Genomic DNA, 18,653 nt, shown 5'->3' with positions numbered 1-18,653 from the left:
CAGATATTCCTCATGGATATTTGACCTGACAGTTTGTTCTTTATCTGGAATGGTTTTAGAGATATTTACTGCAAAAATTGTCCTCTTATAAATAACTTGGATTCTTAATTCCCCTGATCGATACTTCTGAACTACATAAAACATGTATGTGTTGCTTTTTGCAGTTGGTATGTTGTTTTTTTCCATTAACGTTAATCTAATACCTCAATATTTTTAATAAATATTTCTGTGCTGGTTAGAATTGGAGCACAATGTTGTGGTATGTTGTAGATAGATGAGTTTTTCTAAATTGTTCATTACCTTCTTTATTTGATGAATGATTCAATGAATGTTTAGATCTTTTTATTGGTGTATACTTGAGCATCTATAGTTAATGATGTTTCGAACCCTCTTAGGAAGTGTGTAGAGGCATTCTGATCTTGCAGTCTGTTGGTCTCTGTTGATGGGACTACTGGTTCATTGGCTCTTTTGTTGATCCATGAGGAATTCATAGAGAATCCAAACAACACAATTAAGATAATCGTCCTATTTGATCTGAGTGTGCATGGTTCAAAAGCAGTTTTTACTGTGCATATAAAAACTAAATCTTCAAGTTAAGTTTGCAAGGGTGGTATTTCAAAAACATATAGGTGACTTGGATGCATAAATTTCACTGCCATCAAATTATGAATTCTGGAATATAGTGGTTTTTTTTTTTTTTCAGATTAGCTTCCTTTCCTAAGGAAAGAGAACTTATGCAATTGCATTGCCAATGTGAAATGAAATTGGAATTACATTTTATTACATTAACTTTTTTGAAAGTGGTTTGTTTTTTTTTTTTCAGTAGTCAGAAACCAGCGAGTACAGTTGATAGTAGTGCAGTCCTTTACAGCTCTTAATTCCGAATACCCACCAGTACATCCTGCTGTTAGGGTCAACCTTTCCAAAGAACTTTCTTACATCCTTGTTGTGGGTCACACAAGCCTTTTCCCCTTTTTGGAAGGAAGACTTTTATATCTAAAGTACCTAAAATTACTCTAAGTAAATTTAATGAGTGACAAAACCAGCTGCAACACTACTGTTAATCACTAGATATGGCATAGGCAATATTTGGCAGACTCCAAGTATGTCTTTACGTGCTGGATGTCTTTGACCCTTGGAATTGTCTTTACTTAAAAGTTGTCTTAAGAGGGTAATGGTGTCATCAGGCTGAGACTTGCTGTCTTAAGTGAAGCTTGGCGTAATTGTTAATGTCTTGTATTCTTTCTCTCTCCTCCTTCAGTCCATACATAGACATACTCTGCCTGTCTCTTCTTTGTGTCTGTCTAGTGGTAAAAAAAATTAACTGTATTAGAAAACAAGCGGAGGTTGACAGATAGCAGATGAATGCCAGACAAGTATTTTATGTATGCCTTATAGCTAAGATTAAAACCTGGTAAAGGTTGTGCTAGTCTTCTATAGGAATAAAACATTAAGTACTGTAGAAAAGCTTAGACTTTTGTATTGTGAGCACACCTACACACACAAATACTGAAAGAATACTAACAAACTATAAATACCTCAAAGTTAGGAAATGCATGTATAATATTATTTAAGCTGCCCTGTATATAAGTTTGATATAATTAGAAATTGACGATGATATTTTCTATCCTATTTCTGGGATTAAAGCAATGTGTGATGCGGTGATTCTTGTCAGTAGGATGCTGTCCTCAGACATCATGAAAGTTAAGCGTTGAGGAAAGAGTAAGGCAAGGATTTGTAGCCAGCAAGCAAATGTCACCATGGTTCAGGCAGAAGACTGCTCCAAATTAACCCCAAGTGTCTGTTTTTTTTAATTATTATTCTTCATTGTTTGGAAAAAAATAAATGTCTACCCAGCTTGGAACTTTTGGATCTGATTAGCAAAGATGCTTTGGTTTTGAAAGACCAAATCTATTCATCAGAAGTTGGGCTTTGAAAATACAGGAGACCTAGTTTCTTAATAAACTGTTGGCTCAAGCTGGGCAAGCAGCTTCTGAGGATGGAAAAGGTTTGAAAACCCAGGGGACAAGGCATGGAGCACAAATGGAAAATGCGAGGAAAGTATGAGTGTCTTAAAAAAAAAAATCAGGCCAGACTGTTTAAATCAGGGCTTCAGACCAGTTTCAGAGGCCAGTGAGCATAAAAGAGAGGCAGAATCTCAGATCCAGCTGCTGACATTGTCTTGTAGATGAACTGGCTTCGTCACCAATCACAGGGATGGTGCATGAGTGGTGCTGATGTTTTGAAGAACCTGCAGGGGCATCAAGACTGAACAGGTATGATGGAAGCCTCAGAGGTCATAGTTGCAAAGCAACTCCTGAGCAATATGTTGAACTAACATTTTCACAAGATCTGTTGGCAAATTCTAATGTGATTTTCACAATGAATTCAAAACACAGCTTCTTCATGCAACCCCCAAATGCAGGGATCTGAATTCCTTAATTTGCTTCACTTTTGTTAATGAAAAACCTTGTTATGTCTTTCCTTCTTTCCTGAAAGGGCTGGTAATTTTTATGCCATTTAGCCTAGAAATCTTCACCTATTGTGGAAAACTTGAGCCCGGCTAATTAGAATCTAACAAACTATAAGAAACTAAAGATGGTTGATACTGGAAAAAAATAGTCTGATTCTTAAAAAAAAAAACAAAAGCAACAACAACAAAAAAAACAGTGAGAAAAGTGAGGGATGTGACATCTCAGGAATCAGATCAAATCTGAATACTTTAGTATATTTCCTCACTGAGATCAGTAGAAATAGATTTTCCCCATAAGTCTAGAAGTCTGTTTAATTGATAGAGACATTTGATAGTAGTGCTTCCTTATCTGTAAATCTCTGTTTTGCTGACATTCTATTTTAAGTAGTTTATTGGATGAGGTTGTTCCTTGTAGTCTGGAAATGTAAAGAAAACCCTACCTCTTCAAACCTTCCTACACTAAAGATATATCTTCTACTGTCTTCCCTACATTGCAGACAGTTTGCAAAGACAAAGGACATTTTGATACCCTTCCTAGCTCTCTCATGTTTTTTTCAAGAATGAAAACATGAGCTAATGTAAGCCAGGCACAGTCCCTGATACCATTGTTCTCCTTTGATTCATGTTGAATGCAAAGTTCTAACAATAACTGCTGCATCACTAATGGTATTCCAAGCTTTGAAACCTCATTAGGAAATAAGAATCTTAAAACCTCTAACTCTGAAAGATTGCAAAAAGAGTTACAGTTCACAGTTTACTTTTAGTTTGCACTGTAGTGAAAGAAGTCATTAGCCCTTGCCTGCTGGGGCCTACGTGCCATGACGGCAGAGTGGCTGGGCACATATATATCTTCAGAGGTGAACCAGCAATTTGGTTTGCTCTTGTCCAAGAATAAGTCATTATTATTTCCAGCTGACTGCAGCATTCAGGGTTAAACAAACAACATACTAATTCCAGTATGGGACAAGGCATAGTAATTGGTTTTCTGGAGAGAGGAAAAAAATGCATGGTGGAGACATGTGCTGTTACTGCATATGCAGAACGAGGCAATTTAGAAATAAGACAAACATGGGACAACTATTATTATATGTAGTGTAAGCAGTAATTGAAACAAAGAAAACAAAACACTGCCTAGTAGCCAAGTACTACTGCTGAAGCTTATGTCTTCTCTGACAGTAACAGTAATGACTTCTCTAAGCAAATTTGAGTATAAGTAACTAAACCAAAGAGAAATCTTGATAGATGGCTTTTAACACTGATTTTGAAATGGCTATACAGTCATACTTTATAGAAAGTGGCTATTGGAATAACATCTTAATAATCACATAGGGTACCTGCACGTTGGTTTCACTGCAAGTGTCTGCATCTTTGTTAGATGCCACTCTGTTCTGGTGTTTAGGTGACTGCTAAGGACATTAGGACTAACATCCTAATAACGTTATTTAATAATTTTAATTTAAAAAATATAAAAATAAGGTAAGTTTACAGACAGAAGAGATGGAAGAGAGGCTAGAACTGCTAAAGAAGTACAGAAGTACAGCTGTCATTTCCTGCATTTCAAGTAGGCCAAGAACTGGATGTTCATGTTTTTGTTTTTGTTTTCTGTTTTTTTTCCTTGGTATTTAATTACATTTGTTCCATTCCAAAAGTGTGAAATTTTAATTAAAAAAATAAAATCCAGGAAATTTTTCAATTACATAATTTGTGTTTTTCCCTAAATATTAAATAAATAAATAAAAATGTTAAAAAATAATAAAAAAAGTGAAGAACATCTGAAATGGAAGCTCATGTTCCAGAAAAGGTCTAAACAGGATACCTTCACTTTACTGAAATGCTTTTTTTTTTTTTTTTTTCTGAATTCTTTTTAATTTTTCTTTGGGCCACTTTGTCAGAATCAACCTTTCCATGGATGTTTGCTTTGGACAAATAGGCATTTTCCAAGAGAATTTCTGGATTGTATCTATCTCAGCTCAATATAAGTTTGGTGTTTACTGTAAGCTGGGGAGGGTTTCTCTGTGCTCTTCTTACCGTTAGGTATTTTCCTTAGCAACAGCCACAGTTCACTATAAGATGCAGAATATAGGCCTACGTGGCTGATCTTTTGACACAGAATTCAGTGCAGCTGGTTTTAAAGGATGGTGCTTTATTGGGAAGAGTTAGCTAAGCCCAGTCCTATGTTGTTTGTGCTAGATATTGCGTAGACATTAAGCCAAATTCAATGTATGCTGTGTTTTTCTATACTACAACTGTCTGTCTTCCACAATTTAATCTACAGTAATAGCTAAGTTTGTAGTAGGCTGTATGGAACCTATTATTTTTACCTCTTTAGGATCAAACTCTGCTCTTGGCTGGGGATTGATAAGGATCAGGAAGTAGTAAGCGTTTGCATTATGAGGAATCGTGGCACAAAGGATTTCTTGAAGAGGATGGTTTTGCACAGTTTACATAATGAGACCTTTATTTTCTAGAAAAATCATTCTCTAGCTACATCCTCTGGATAAAGAAACCCTTCTCACTCTGTCCTTATCACAGACACTTTATCATAATAAAACACAACTTAAAATTATTTTCTGATGAATCTGGGTTTGATTTATGAACTGATTTCTGTGTTAGAATCAAACCTTTGACTGGTTTCCAGTAAGTTAAGCTCTAGTGGAAGAACATAAGTGTTCTTGCTGCAGCTTAATCCGTGGAGAAGACAAACATACATTCTTTATTAACAGGTGCTGTGACTTGTATTTGTATTCAGCAAATAACTTAAGCCTAGAGACAGGACCATTCTTGTATAAAGAAAGCAAATACAAGTGAGCGTAAAACTAGAATAATTTTAATGTTTTTTTTAAAGTGGATGTTTAGTACTTGATCAGTTTTTCATTTATAATACCTATTTTATATGTGCATTTATATTGTATTTAATTTTCTCTTGCATGCATGTGATGATCTAGTACTTAGTAACAGTGTGACCTAGTAGTTAGTAGCAGGAGGTAAAAGAAAAGCAGAGCAAACAAACCATGGTATTTCAAAACAGATTAATAAGAGTCCCGATTTTGCAATTGATTGTAAAGAAATTAACATGAGATGAAATTGCAGAAAGTATAGATAAGTATGAGCTCACAGCTTACAAAAATACAGCTGTCTCTGGTTGATTCTTTAATCCAAACAGAATTTTGAAACATGCTGTGCAAAGAGGCAAAGTAAGGTTACTACACTTTCCAAAATCATGCTGGCATACTTTCGGAAAGTAGTACCATACACTCTTTGAGGACAGCAAATGGCACCGGGAGGTATCATATTAGAAGGAATAAGAAGAATTAGAACTTCTTTCATGTTCATGAAAGAAGTTGGCTTGGTGTTCTGACCACTGGCCTTTGTGCTGGTTACAGTATGTATCTCTAGAAGGACCAGTACGGTATCAACAAGCATGAGAATTTCTGTTTGAAACACTGTAAGAAAGGCAGTATTACACCTTCAGGACCTGGAAAAGCTTTTGGAACAAGTGGTTGGAAGTGATATTCTAGATGTTCCACAGATTAGGCCTTCATTTATTCTAGACAACAGTTAGGTGGCAGTTGTACATAATGTTGGCTTTTCAATTGTCAGTGACCTTGCTTGCTCTTTCAAGTGGCAAGACATCAGCGGTTAGTAATGTTAGTGTTTTCAAGGTCTTTCATTGTTTCATACTTTCATACGAGGTCTATGAGAAAATTCTATGTCACTGATATACTCTGGAGTTGTCTGGGAACTGTTAATCGCAGCAAATTAGCAAAATTATTATTGAGGACCGGTAAACAGTAATGTTTTTATGATTACCTATGCTTCTTACTTACTTACTTTTTTAGTATACTTGACAGTGAAGTTAATAGCATATATATATATATATATATATAATTGCTACAGACGTAAATCTCAGTTCATTGCCTGAAATTTTTTTTGAAGGTGAACAACAGTGTTATGCATGAGTGTAAAAGTCCAACAAGCTGAATAACTTAAGCATTTTGAGTTCAGTGTAGCACAAATCTAGCTATTAGAAAATAGATCTTTTATTGTGTTCTCCTGTACAAATCATGCTAATACAATGGCAAATGCTACCAAGCTGAAATAAAGGAATGGACTAAGTAAGAATATCGGTATCTTCTATTTTACATGTCACTGACCTGGAAAAATCTCTGCTGTAGCAAGATGATGCACCTAGGGGCATGAGACACTCAGAGGAGGTTGCAGCAAGTTGGGGTCAGTTTCTTCTCCCAAGGAACAAGCAAAAAGACAAGAAAAAATGGCCTCAGGTTGTGCTAGGGGATATTTAGGTCGGATATTATGAAAAATTTCTTCACTGAAAGGGTTGTGAGGCATTGGCACAGGCTGCCCAGAGAAGTGGTTGAGTCCCCAACCCTGGAGCTATTGAAAGGATGTGTATTTGTGGTGCTTAGGTATATGGTGTAGTGGCAGTGCTAGGTTAGCAGTTGCACTTGATGATCTTAGAGGTCTCTTCCAGCCTAAATGATTCATAGAATCATAGAATGGCCTGGGTTGAAAAGGACCTTAAAGATCATCTAGTTTCAACCCCCTTGCTAGTTTCAACCCCCCATCTAGTTTCAACCAACCCTGCTCTGGGCAGGGTTGCCAACCACTAGAGCAGGCTGCCCAGAGCAGCATGATTCTGTGGTTCTAAGATTATTGTAGTAATTACCTATCAATTATGAGTATAGACATTCAAGTTTATATTCTTAGATGTGTCACTGAGTTGCTATGCATTAGTTATGTTATCTCTCTGTTTTTATATAACTCCCTCTTTTAGAATATCATTACTACCTATAACAAAATATTCTGAGATTCTTTTAAAAAAAATAAATTAGATGTGTAAGGTACGAAGTACTACTACAGTGCTCAGTAAACTGGATCTGCAGCAAACAGTATGAAATACGCCTTAGAGAATCCTAATTAATTTAGAACCACAGTAAACAAATGGCTTGTCACTTTCAGTTTATATAAGTATAAAAAAAAAGTGGAGGTTGGGGTTAGAAATACTCACAAGAACATATGCTTAACAAACCACAGTAAGCAGAACAAACCAGAGAGAGTCTAAGCAGAAGCAGAGATAACCCTGGCACCATCAGCAGATTGTATGGCTACGATCCAGAACACAAACAGAAGATCGTTCAAACAAGTCATTCATATATTTAATTAACTATGGCAAAGTGTTCTGATAGTGAGAGGCTATTTTAATATTGTGCAAATGCCACACTAACCACATGCTCACCCGTGTTCTTCTAGAGATAACAGCAAAACCCCCACTGACTGAAACAGGAGCAAGACAGGACATTGAATATTGAAAATTGGGGGTTGTATTGCATGCCATTAAATCTTCAAATTTGTGAAAACAGCAGACTGAAGAGAGCAAAATGTGCTATTTTGTTATAAACCTTGGCAATTTCTTCTTTTTCTATACCCTGAATTCTTACTAAAACCATTTGGTTAACTAAATTTGTGTATTTTACATTTCTATGTGTGTGTATGTATATATTTCTATATATTATAAGAAGAACATACATACTTTCATGTACACAAACACAAAAATATATGTATGTGCTGAGGGGAAGATCGCTGTATGTTTGGTCCTAGTTCTGGCCATCGGGCAGTTTGGAGCCAAGGCTCCAAATGGCAAAGCCCTATCAACTGGGCATGTAGAGCAGCTCTGCAGACTTTGTGCACTTGGAGAGAGAACAGGAGGAGGCTTTACTTTGTTTGTTGGCTGCTTTTAATGGGAAGCGGAGGTGGGAATGAGAAGAGGACAACCTGTCTGTGGTGCCTTAGTGGCAGGCCAGGCAGACCCCTGGCAAGCTCAGCCAGAGCCGGGCTGGTTCTGCATGTCTGCATCTGTCACTGGAAGGGCTGGGGAGGCAAAGACGGCCAGAGGAAGCCAGGCCTGCTTGGTACAGGATGCAGTTTCACAACCTGTTACAGCTGGTGTGTGCCCCCCACTGGAAGGCACTTGCCCAGCCGGGCTTTCCTGCCTCTTGCCCAGTGCCAGCCGTGCTGCTTATGCAGCTGCTCAGATGGATCAGCACGCGTAAGGCTGAGCTAACCCACCAAACAAAATTAGTTCTGAGTGTTCTAAGGCCTGTCGTCCAGCTGTTTTTAGAGCTTCTTGGAGTGCTAGTACAGGAACGTGGGGCAGCAGCACCAGTGCTGTTGGAGGCTGTGTGGCTTAAATCAGTTGTTACACCACGCCACCAGACCGCAGTGGGTACCAACCAGCCTGGGAGCAGACAGGAGGAGCTGAAGAGAGAGAGAAGGAGATAGGGGCAGCCCTGGGGCTGAGAGACCAAGGACTGGGCAAGGAAAGTCAAGTGCTAAATCTAAGGATTTGTGAAAGACTACCTAGTTTGTAAAACTAAAGGTGTAATTGCACAAATGTTCAAACCACTTGATCTATATAGTTCCTGTACATCATCAAGCTAAATGGTAACTATATTGCTTAGTCTTGTTGATGGTAAAGTCTGAGACAGATCTGAGAGTTTTAGCCCTGCTTACGTCTTGTGTGCCAAATAAGTACAGATTCAGTTGCCTAATTTAAGTTACTTAAATTTGTCAACTTTGGTAAAAGCTTATTTAAATAAGAAAGATGTTGTCATACTTTACAGATGAAAAATTTTACTGCCAGATTTTCACAGAATCACAGAATTGTGTAGATTTGAAGAGACCTCCAAGATCACCAAGCCCAACCTCTGACCTAACAAGCCCTCCACTAAACCGTATCACTAAGCTCTACATCTAAACGTCTCTTAAAGACCTCCAGGGATGGTGACTCAACCCCTTCCCTGGGCAGCCTTCCATTGCCATTCCAATGCCTAACAACCCTTTCAGTAAAGAAGTTCTTCCTAATATCCAACCTAAACCTCCCCTGGCGCAACTTTAGCCCATTCCCCCTCGTTCTGTCACCAGGCACGTGGGAGAATAGACCAACCCCCACCTCGCTACAGCCTCCTTTAAGGTACCTGTAGAGTGCGATAAGGTCGCCCCTGAGCCTCCTCTTCTCCAGGCTGAACAATCCCAGCTCCCTCGGCCGCTCCTCGTAAGACTTGTTCTCCAGACCCCTCACCAGCTTCGTTGCCCTTCTCTGGACTCGCTCGAGCACGTCCATGTCCTTCTTGTAGCGAGGGGCCCAAAACTGAACACAGTACTCGAGGTGCGGCCTCACCAGAGCCGAGTACAGGGGCACAATCACTTCCCTAGCCCTGCTGGCCACACTGCTTCTTCCAAGTTGTTTCTGCCTGTCTTTGAACCAGGGACCTTTTGCATGTGAGGCAAATGTGATAACCACTACACTACAGAAACTGGTTTGTTATTTTCCTAATATGAATAATTCCTTAATAGGAAATTATTATTTCCTATTTACTGAGTTTTATTTCCTGAATGAGAAATAAGTAGATTGTTTGCATAGTGTTTTTTTTTTTTTCTCAAGGTGAAAGGGAAAACTGAAACTTCTCTTTTAATTTGAGGGCCAAATTATGTGAAATATATAAATCACTCCCTACATTGAAATAATTGCACTGGTAAGCCTACCTTTCAAGATAAATGAGTGCTTGAGATATTGTCACCCACCAGAGGCACGAATATGTATGTGTAGGTACGTACAATTGGTGGTGGACTTGTCAGTACTAGGTTAAAAGTTGGACTTGATGATCTTGGAGGTCTTTTCTAACCTGAATGATTCTACGATTCTCTGATGTGTGTGTGTAGAAATTATTGTTTGGTTGTTTTTTTTAAATGTATACAGGATTGGACAAGACTTATCTGTAAAGTTGCTGAAGGAAAACTGTGACCTTTATTTTTCAAAAGCAACATCCACATTTCCTGGCTGACTCAGAAACTTGATCAGAACTTCTGTCTAAGACTGGTAAATTTTCAGGATATGGGCTCTCCACTGTACTGTTAGTGCAGTGACACTGCAAGTATTGCATATCAAGCAGAGCAGGTCTAGCAGGAAGAAATGAGAGACAACCTGCCAGCCCAAACTAGACACACATCACAAACAGAAGGCCCCACTGTTCAGCCAGGAACCTTTCCCATGTACCCTTCTTAGGTGACAATGGTGTTCACCTCCTCCGGAACGTTATCAGAACACTCTTTTGGGATGCAGGACGTGTCAAGGCTGGGAGGTGAATTAAATACAGGTCATGTCAGTAAAGATTAGTTTACTAAGCAAAAAGGCGTGGACTGCTTCCTTCTGCTGCTTTTGTAGGAAACAAGTTATTCCACGCTTTAGCAGCAAACTGGGCAGGAAGTTTTTCTATATGGATTTTTCTTATATATAGTACAGAAGATTGGCTGTTAGAATGACCTGAGCAATGGGATGTTTATGGTATCACAGTAGACTGGAAGAGCTTGGTTTTCTTAAAGCAACATAAGGAGGGCTGAGATGGAGAGTGATTTCCTAGATATAAATGTAAAAAAAATTATATGGGATTAAACACCATGAATGGGAAAGACCTATTTAAGCAAAACGATGATGATGGCATAGTAGCAACTAGTTATCAACAGATTTGAAGAGAAGCAGTGTGCAGAAATGTGGAGATTTCTTTTGTTAAAAATGGTAGGTTCTGGAATAGCCTTTCAGGTGGAGTAGTGAGGGCAAGCAGACAGGCTCGTTTGGTGATGAACCTTGGTAAATTAGTAAATAATCTCAAGGAATATTAATGTCTGTAGCAGTCTGGGATTGAACTCGATGACCAAGATATCTCTTTCATTCCTTTATTTTTACATCTGATCTTGGAATTTATGCAAAATAAATGTAAATGTCCTGGGCAGTTTAGCAACTCCCCTTGTGAATTTTCACTAGCTTTGGCTTTCTGTGTAAGGTAGTCCATGTACCAATATTAATCAAAAGATGCTATAGACTCCAAGTATTATTTTCATTTCAATTTCAGTGGTTTTATTTTAGGTAAAGTTAATTTTTGTGCTGCTGTGTTTGAATATGTGTATACATCCAGACTCTCACAATAGTATATTGTTAAGCACCAAAATTCCACACTATTTTCTGTAAATCAATCACTTTGCCATATTTTTCTAGAGCAGACACTGTATATTGGCATGCAGTCATCTTTGCAGAGTTTCTTTAGCTGCAATTATTTAAAATAGTATACATTTGTCAAACTTTGGTATCCCTGACCTTATGTAGCTCTTCCAAATGATTATGCTAGAAATGAATACACATTGTAATCTTCCCCAGGCATAACAAATGATTGATGGGAGTCAGAAGGACTCATCCGCTCAGCAGATACTAGCATGTTATCTGAAGATACAAAAATGTTGATTTTTCTCAAAATCAGTGTGTGTATATATATATATTTAAGGATTAAAATAATCCAGATATCCTAAATTAGTCACAGCTTTATTAAACAGTGATAAGCACAAAAGCTTTTCATGGTCATTACTAGGGTATTGCTACATACACAGGTTTTATTCCAGCTCCTTTAGAACTGACTGTGAATATTCCAGATACAGATCAAATGACTGATGAGTTTCTAACCCCAGGCAAAGTTTCAGGGCCAAATCTAGCGTTTCCCAGGGAAGTTTTCTCACTCATTAGCTTTGTAAATCAGAAATTATTGAATTGGTTTCCTTCTGTTCAGAAGGATGGGGGGATCTGTGCAAGGTCATCAGTTTGTACGTATTGGAATTTACTTTTGTAATTTAAGATCATTGTTGATTTAGATTGGAATTATATTTAGCTGGTTCTCAGACAGTATAAATTATCATGGTTCTGACTACCTGCCCTGGCCACTATAACGAACTAGATCTTTAAAAAGTTTTATTTCTATATTTGAGAAAAATCATTAACTTTCAATGGCAGGCATACTCCTTTCTGTACCATACGCAGAACTATTGGACGATATCTTTCTGAAGAGAACAGCAAAGCACACTATGTGAGGACGCATTGTTTATATGTATTTAAAGGTTATCACATTCTATTCACTATATGAATAGCCCCAACTGACATTTTCTTGCTCTTCTCAAGCGATGCATGTCTTGTTCATTGTGCTATGCCAAGTCAGCTGTCAGGCACTGCATCAGGGGACCAAAAGCTATTTTCTTTCACTGTTTTGTTTGCACTTCAACTAAAAAGCTTTGAATCTCACTATTTCTTTGCAATACAAAAAGTAATATACAGCCAGGGACAGCAAATTTTAGCAAACGAAGAAATTCTGCAACGCTTTATTTCATGTTTCAGCCATGCCTTACAGAATAAGAAATACAAAAGAAAAGCTGATTTTGGAAAAAGGTGCCTCTTTAAAATGGGTTCAGGTAGCAAGCAACGTCTAAGTTATCCAAATCTTGATAAGCTTAATTAAAGATTATAAAGAAATTTAAAGAGCAGGTGTGAAGGTATATTTTTATATTTACATTGTTGCTATAAGATAACCTTTCCAACTAGATTAATTGGCAAGTTATGCTGTTTGCAGATTGCATACTTAGGAGTGGCAAAGAAACCTAACCAGCTCAGTGTCAATGTATAGTAGGAGCAGCGTTACAAGGTCCAAGGCAATAGGAACAAGAATTGTCCCTTGATTACAATTTATAGTAATTTTATTTAATGAGTAAGAATTTCAGTTTTTCATTTAGAAATTCAAACTAGGAAACTGTGAAGTGTCCTACTTATCCATTAAATATCTGTTCAACAGCTGATGAATTCCTATAGATGACAGAAAGCTTTAGTTAAAAACAATTTACAGAATGATTTCACATTTTTTTTCCAACATATATTGCTTTTCATAATTACTAATAATTTTATCCTAGCAAAATATATAGTATAAACATATCTGCACTGGTAAAAATCTCTTCTTTCCTGAAGGCATTTGTTTTGCTTAGAAATATGATTTTTACTAATATGAGTTAAGAAACATTGCAGTATCAACAAAACTTTGTCTAGTTTAGGCTAAAACTGGACAGCAATGGTTCTACAGGCTTTTTACTTTTCTGAAAGCTGGAACTAAATTAAAATACACAATTTTCCCTTTCTTCCCATAGCCAGAGTTGAGCTCTGCATGTGTAGTTGTGAACACACAGAATATTCTGTTTCAGCTAGAGATCCTAAGGTAGTGGCTGAATTCTTAATGCCTTTCCTCGTTTCAATAGCTTTGGTCCCAAATCCTGTAGAATTTGATCTATCCACCAGCTTGGCGGCTTTTAACTGTTTGTCTAATGAGAGCATCAAGACTAGGCACTGTATATCAGATTGAACAGCTATAAAATAACTGCCTTGTTCAAATGGTAAATTTTATCTATCCATTTTTATAGTATTTCTTCTCTAACAAAAAGGGAGTGATAGGAACCTCCAATTTTGGTGAACAGAAAGGAGATGTAAGATGTCTTTAAAGAAAAAAAAAAAGGCACTGCAAAAGAACTTTGGCATACGTCCCCCCAAACCTTTTATTGTAATAAGACATGCTGCTTTCCGTGCTATTAAAAATACAGGAAGTAAGCGTATTAGCTGTTGAGTAAAAAATAAATCTGTTTGTTGCAAGTTGGATAAGCTCAAACAAGAGAGCATCTTATTAATACATAATCTTCCCATTCAGTCTGCTAAGAAGAAAAATAGATCAGTAGACTTAAAACTTTTAAAAGATGTTTTTGAAATAGTTCATTAAATAGATGCTGAAGAATTCTAAGCATACCCAAACTAATCACATGAGAAAGCAAGGTCATGTCAGTCCTTACTAGCTTTTCCAGGGGGTACTCTTGCAGTCATTGTTTTCTCTGAGCGATGCAGAATCCTCCTAGAACATTTCCTAAAATATTGTTATATGAGGTTATAGAATCGCAGCATGTCACTATTTATTCCATCTGATTTTTAGAGCACAAAAGACTTCCATCATGTGATTCAGCTTAAGTTCTAAAAAGGTGTTCATTTCTACTTCAGAAATTATTTTAGACAATGCAAGTACTTTGACTGTGACAGGGATGCAGCACAGACACACACACACACACACACACTGTTATCACTTCAGAATAGACAGTTTCATTCACTGAGATAAAAAGCTGAAATGCAGAATAAGTAGTGTTGTTCTGGAGTATGAAAGGAAGATGCAACTGATGGTTCTGATTAAGCAGCCTTTTGAATTCTCTTTTTCTAATGGGGATGATGAAAGCATATTTTGTGTAGAGTTTTGTTTTGACTCAGTCTGCCATGAAGCTGTTTGAATCTAGGATTATGCCCACATTATTCGTATTGCCAAAAACATCCAAACAGGAACAAAGGGAAAGCTAACCTTGAATTTTCAGCATGTATTTCAGTCCTTGTAAACAAGTTACCATGGAGATGGAACCCATGTGAACTGCCGCCTTCCTCGCAACTGCTGTAGACTTTGGACTGGCAAGAAAATGTGACACGGCATTGGTGCCATTTGTGACAAAAATGTATTTCAAATACTACACTTAAGCATTTCCTGACAACGCTACCAAGTGAAAGCTTAGAAATTGCTTAAAAGCATTGAATTGCTTAAAGAGTAGGCGAGATAAGTGAGAAGCAAACCTTTACCTGTTTCACTTTTCCAAATTAAATAATATTCTAGAAGAAAAGAAGATGCAAGGTCACTCTGCCTGTATTGCTTGCAAGACAAAAGTCTGCAAAAACAGCCTGATTGCAATTTTAAATAATTTTCACTAGGAAATGGTTTCAAAGAACCTGAAGTTGTGACACAAAAAAGAGTTGTAAAAAAAAAGGAACACAAATATCCTTGACATTTATTTTGTTGTTGTTATATTTTGAATAGAGCTGCAATTGTCATGTCAGAAGTAAGTAAGCCAGTAAGTGTGATGACTGATTTTTATTGTCCATGGATGGAAAAGGAAAAATGCAAAGGTACACATTTCTTCATCCTCTGGACTTCCAGGATATCTCGTTTAAAAAGTCTTTTGTTTTCTAGCTCAGTAGATGTATTGTTAAAACCATGAGTTCTGTTCATCATTGTCAGTACTCCTCTATCTAAACAGTTAGTAATTGCTCAAATCACATTGCTTGTTTATATCCTGTAGATAAAGGAAAAACAAACCAAAACCAAAACAAAACCCCACCTCTAGTCTCTAGAAGTATAGCTATGACATGAGAAGGTTGTGACTAAGACCCAAATGTGGATGTCAAAAATGGGATGGATTCTCCTATTGTAGTCAGTGCAAATAAATAGCAATACCATAAAAGCTGTGGTCTAGGCTCTAATTTGACATTTTTACTCAAGTTTGAAGGTGTTGTTTCCTTTTACAACTTAAGGGCTCAAAATTAAAACTTCATTGATATGCCCTGAGGTTTTGTTGATTAGCCTGTTAACATATATGCTTGATGAGAGGAATTGTCTTTTAATCTATACCATTTTTCCTGTAGGCTTTCCTTCTTTTTGCAAATGTTTCCCACCCTAACACAGTTGTTATCCAGTTTTCTTTCTCCTCCAAGTTTTATTGTTCTCTTCCTGATTTAGCTCTTGTAGTTCCTTCGTTTTCGCTTTAGTTCCTTTTCAGATATTCTGTTTTTTTTTCTATCTTTCTTTTATGATTTTTTTCCAGAGGTGTCATCCATTTTCATTAGTTTCGTTCTTATCTCCTGCCATAAGTCCACATCCTAAAGCCACTGAAATCCATGGCAACATTTCCTGATTACAGTAACAGTTGGCCCTTATTTCTTTTATTGATGGCACTTTCAGAAGTCATCAGTTCTGCTTGAACAGTTTAGGCAGTGTAACCAAATTGTCACTATAAGATAAACCAGTAGGAAAATATTCTATTGCAGATGCATACAGTTTATAGTTGGAAAGAAATAGACGTACAGCAAAACAACAGGTGCGGTTGAAGTAGTTTCTTACGGAATAAAAAGGTGCTACATTAAAATCAATTGTTCTCATAATGACAATGCAATGAAAAAAAACAAACCACAAAACCACCACAACTATACTTTTATTCAAAAAAAAATAATAGAATCAGCCATTACGTGAAATACTGTTAATAACACTAGGTAATTTGCTGCTAACACTCGGAGAATCCTACTGCCAAAGAAACTGTCTGGCCATCTATACTGACAGCTCCCCTGTGTTACAATGCAAACAATATTTTTCCTACCCAAAACAAAGCATTTAAAATTATATTCTCCCAAGCTGTATGGAAATGCACTAATTTGTCACTTTCTAAAGCTAACACATTTATGCTTCAGAGATACATAATTTAGCAACAAACAGCAGACTGAATTTTGATCAGGCTTAAAAATGGGTACAATAGCCTTCAGACTGCAAATGAGCTGAAAAGGCTCCCTGGGTATTTTCTTACATCTGAAATTTAAGGGGTAACTTTTTTTTTTCCTTGAAAATTCCTTTAAAAGGTAATGAACAATCCAAAAAGGCCTGTTTCTTAATGGCAATACCCAAATATCTTGTTAATGAAGCTTTCTATGGCAGTCTAAGCCATACCTTATATACATGTTTCTTGTCTAATACAATCAGTTCTACTTGTCTCATGCTCTTGGTAAAATAATGGAGTAGCTGAATATATTGGAAGCATACCTCAATCAATAATGCTATAAAATCGTATCAACGCTATTATTAAGAAATCACTACAATATTTTAAAGTCTGGCATGAATGAAGTTGTTATTCGAAAGCTTTTTAATTAATGGTTTAGAGCCTAAACCTAAAAGCAGGTAGTTGCCTAATTGTCAGCCTAATGTCCAGATTTGATTAAATATACTGTAGGTATCAACAGCATCCATATTTCTAAGTATTTTTTATATAAAAGGTCAGACATTGTGAATCCCTTACCTTTTCTGTAACATAAGAAAAGGGAATAATGTGTTCTGTGTGACAAAGATGACATATTGTGGAACTGCGCTTTGGACAAGATATTTTCACCTGAAAAGTCTGGCCAAACTCATGGCTGTATGGGTTCAGAAACCCTTAGCATAGTTGCCACTAGTTGGCAAAATAGGCATTTGGTAATAAAAGTCCATTTTATATGTAACGCTGTCAGGGCCGCTATGGCTGTTGCAGATGCCTCGATACAAGGACACCAACTTGCATTCTGCTCAGTCAGGTCAGGCTGGTTAAAGTTTGACACACACCCCCTTCCAACCTCCACATTACACTGCAGAATTCTGGTCGGTATCCTCTCCCATATGGGTCATTTATTTATTCTAATAATATCAGTAATCATTACTTTGTATGCACTTTTGTTGTGTGTATGCCCGGTAAGTACAGGAGGATCTGGATTTGTTATGCAAGTGGGTAGGCATTGCCAGAACTCGCAAGTGCTGAGGGAAGCAGAGAGATGACAGCCCATCATATCTGTTCAAATTACTGTCTCTGTGATTTCAGTAGGTGTCAAGGTATTTACAAAAAAAATAATACTTTTACAAAGAAATTCATTTTGAAGTGGTTCCTCTCCAGTTTCTTTCTCTGTCTCTTACTTTCCTTCGTTCTCCTTGTCCTTTTTGACCCATCCTTACATGAAGCAGCTATATCAGTGCCAAAATTAGCAGCCCAGTCACCCTGACTCTGTACTCAAGCAGGTTTGAAACTTAGGTGATTGATTCTTATCATATGAAGTTACGGTAGCAGTTAAGTGAATAAAAAAATGAAGTGGTAGGAATTCAGGCAGTGTTTATTTTGCATGAAGTATGCAGTCTTATTCCGACTTTACACAGTTGGCAGTAGCTCTTCCCACAGATAGTATCTGCAGGCTTAAGAAGAATCAGGGAATATGCTTATATGGATGGTCAAGGCTGCCCTTGAGATCACACCAAGACATACTTTCAGTTGCCTGCACCCCAGTAACTTCCATACCTTTAATAGTTTACGTTTTTTTCTTTCTAATACCTCTTAATGATGACAAGAATAAAAGAAAAGGCAATTATTCTGTATTCTAATTATTTGCTATAGGAAGAGCCTGTTTCCAAAACACTAAGCCTAAAGATAAACCCTAATTATCAGTCGAGACACAACCATACTGCTGAAGTCAGAAGACAACTTTCTAACTAGCTGTAGTCATTGAGGAAAATACTGCATCTGTTTTTCTGCTAGAAGCAGCACTTTCCATCACTGACATCTATGACTTGCTGTTGGACAGGACAACTATTGATAATCAAAGCAGAAACTACAGCTAGTTTGGAAAGCAGTTTCACAGTAGGAAAATGGTATTCTGTGAACA

At 37.2% G+C, this 18,653-nt stretch overlaps 1 protein-coding gene across 22 annotated transcripts in view; it reads left to right on the top strand.

The window, feature by feature from the left end:
* TENM2 (teneurin transmembrane protein 2) overlaps positions 1–18,653 on the top strand; it is a 1,469,731-nt gene that overhangs the window by 56,987 nt on the left and 1,394,091 nt on the right. Inside the window, exon 1 of one of the 22 annotated variants that reach the window (XM_080555521.1) lies at positions 2,260–2,276. The exons of the other annotated variants lie outside the window; for them this stretch is intronic. The gene's annotated coding sequence lies outside the window, so the exon portion shown is untranslated. Of the gene's footprint in view, positions 1–2,259; positions 2,277–18,653 lie in introns of those variants that run through there. 22 annotated transcript variants of the gene reach the window in all.

Source organism: Anser brachyrhynchus (genome assembly GCF_964034855.1).
Source record: "Anser brachyrhynchus genome assembly, chromosome: 14".
NCBI classification, from domain to species: domain Eukaryota; kingdom Metazoa; phylum Chordata; class Aves; order Anseriformes; family Anatidae; genus Anser; species Anser brachyrhynchus.
Note: the sequence above shows the minus strand (reverse complement) of the source record. Positions and strands in the feature narration are given on the sequence as shown.